General features: G+C 44.5%; 1 non-coding gene across 1 annotated transcript; it reads right to left on the bottom strand.

The window, feature by feature from the left end:
- Positions 1 to 1,688: 1,688 nt before the first annotated feature.
- On the bottom strand, positions 1,689 to 1,760 carry TRNAM-CAU (transfer RNA methionine (anticodon CAU)). The gene has a single exon. It is a non-coding gene; the product is annotated as a tRNA-Met (tRNA).
- Positions 1,761 to 2,703: the final 943 nt, after the last annotated feature.

Here is a 2,703-nt window from a genome sequence, read left to right as displayed (position 1 = left end):
AGCTGAGTAAATAGGATGCCTAGGTGCTTACTCAAAGAATGAAATGATTCAGAAATTTGAGATTCTAGTTATTATGACATTTCTTTTGCTATAGCACACTGACATGAGATCAGGCTGCTCGTTCCTATGGGAAAATATAAAGATAAGAAAATGTGTATCATCTATTTCCTTCATAACAGTATTTTTGAATGGAGATGAAACTACAAAGCAGTTTTGAATTTCACAGCTAACTTGTCATCTATGGAAGCGATCGGCAGCTACAAAGATCCAGGCACTCAATGTCACTTAGGCAAACTGCCTTGGTAGATCTAACTTCTAAAGGATGTATGCATATCTCCTCTGAAGTGGATCTCTGTACATCAACTCAAACTATAAATAATGAGAAATTGAGAAAATTTCTTTGGCTAATATTAACTTTGTGATGTGCAAATAACAGGTTTAACAGTGTTATCAAAACTGTATTAAACTGTGCTCCGAGAGAAGCATACTAAAGGGAAGTACTTGAAAATTAAATAGAATCAGAATTATTGGGGTTGGAAAAGACCTCTAAGTCCAACTGTCACCCCAACACCACCGTGCCTACTAAACCATGTCCCAAAGTGCCACGTCTGCAGTTTTTTTGAATACCTCCAGGGAAGGAGAATCCACCACTTCCCTGGGCAGCCTGTCCCAATGTCTGACTGCTCTTTCAGTAAAGAATTTTTTTCTAATATCCAGTCTAAACCCCCCTGTCAGTTGAAGACATTTCCTCTCATCCTATCACCTGTTACGTGGGAGAAGAGACCAAAGCCCATGTTGTTACAACCTCCTTTCAGGTAGCTGTAGGAAGCGATATGGTCTCCCCTTGGCCTCCTCTTCTCCAGGCTAAATAATCATAGTTCTCTCAGCTGCTCCTCGTAAGACTTGTTCTCCAGACCCTTCTCTAGCTTTTTTGCCCTCCTCTAGACATGCTCCAGCAGCTCAGTGTCTTTCCTGTACTGATGGCCCAAAACTGAACACGGTATTCAGGGTGTGGCCTCACCAGTGCCAAGTACAGGGGCACAATCACTTCCCTAGTCCTGCTGGCCACACCATTTCTGATAGAAGCCAGGATGCTGTTTGCCTTCTTGGCCACCTGGGCACAATGCTGGCTCATGCTCAGCCAGCTGTCAACCAACACCCCCAGGTTCTTTTCTGCCAGGCAGCTTTCCAGCCATTCATCCCCAAGCCTGTAGCACTCCATGGGGTTGTCGTGGCCTAAGTACAAAACCCATCACTTTGCTTTGTTGAACCAGCCTGTCCAGGTCCCTCTGCAGAGCCTTCCTGCCCTCAAGCGGATCAGCATTCCTGTCCTATTTGTGTCATTTGCAAACGTACTGAGGGAGCACTCAATCCCCTCATCCAGATCATAGATAAAAATATCAAATAAGACTGACCCCAACACTGAAGAACACCACTTGTCACCAGCCGCTGCCTGGATTTAGCTTGTTCACCGCAACTGTCTGGGACAGTGTCAAAGGCTTTATTGAAAACCAGTTAGACAACATCCTCAGCCTCTCCTCATCCACTAAGCAGGTCACCTGGTCATAAAAGGAGACCAGGTTGGTCAAACAGGACCTGCCCTTTATGTGCCGTTGACCTGCATGTGCCTGGGGAGTGCATTCAAGATGAACCGCACTGTAATCTTTCCTGGTAACAAATAAAGGGACTAGCAGAGGATGGTTTCGATCCATCGACCTCTGGGTTATGGGCCCAGCACGCTTCCGCTGCGCCACTCTGCTGCTGCATAGAGACAGCAATAGCTGAATGCATCCGTTAATACTTTGTAGATAGATGATGTGACAGAAGCAAGATAAGGTACAGCAGCTATGCTGCCAGCAGGGCTTTCAATCTCAGATCCGTAAAGGACACTGGCAATGTGGACTTGAGTTTTCTCATAGTGAGAAAGGAATTAGATCTCTGAGTGCTCTGAAATGTAATCTGTTACAGAGGAGGTGGGCAGCTGCCTTCTTCTCTGATTACATTTTAAAAGAGGAGGATCCTGAGATGGATTCTAAGTTGAAATTCCTGGATGAATGAAGGCATTTTCCTGCAGCATTATGTCAAGTGTCTGAGCTACGGAGAGGCTCGGTGTTGCAACATTGCATGCAGCCAGTGCTGCTGCAGAACTGACGTTTCCTATGAGACAGCAGCACACAGGTCAGCATGCAGGCTCTGTAGGTTGCCATTCCGACTTGCCTTTATCTCACTCCTCACTGCACAGACAACTTCTGCAGAATTCTAGTATTTTCTGCAGGGATCAGATGCCTAAAATCTTTGCGTTTTCAATTGGTTATTGGGTCTGTCCTGAGACAGCTAATGGCCTAGGGTCAAAGAACTTTAGCATTCTTATTATTGAACATCTCTTGAGTAAAAGCATATGTATGTCTGTATGTGGGAGAGAGAGAAAAAGAGAGTGTGGGAAGAAAAGGAGGTGTGTACAGAAGCTAGTCTTCTCTGTAATATAAACCATGCCAAATCCACTTACACACAGAGAGACATAAGTGCAATCCTAAAATCCGTATGTTGGGTGGCAAAGTCAATTACATGACTTCATTTCTGACGTAATTTGATGACTGTGGGCAGTGAACACAAGCCACCTAGCTACAACCTTTTAAGCTTTCTGCAGCTTAAATAAGAACTTAACAGGACAGTAAATTACAGTAGCTGCCTATATACAAAGTT

This window comes from Phaenicophaeus curvirostris, chromosome 4 (assembly GCF_032191515.1).
Source record: "Phaenicophaeus curvirostris isolate KB17595 chromosome 4, BPBGC_Pcur_1.0, whole genome shotgun sequence".
Lineage (NCBI taxonomy): Eukaryota > Metazoa > Chordata > Aves > Cuculiformes > Cuculidae > Phaenicophaeus > Phaenicophaeus curvirostris.
This window is presented reverse-complemented; position numbering and strand designations above follow the sequence as displayed.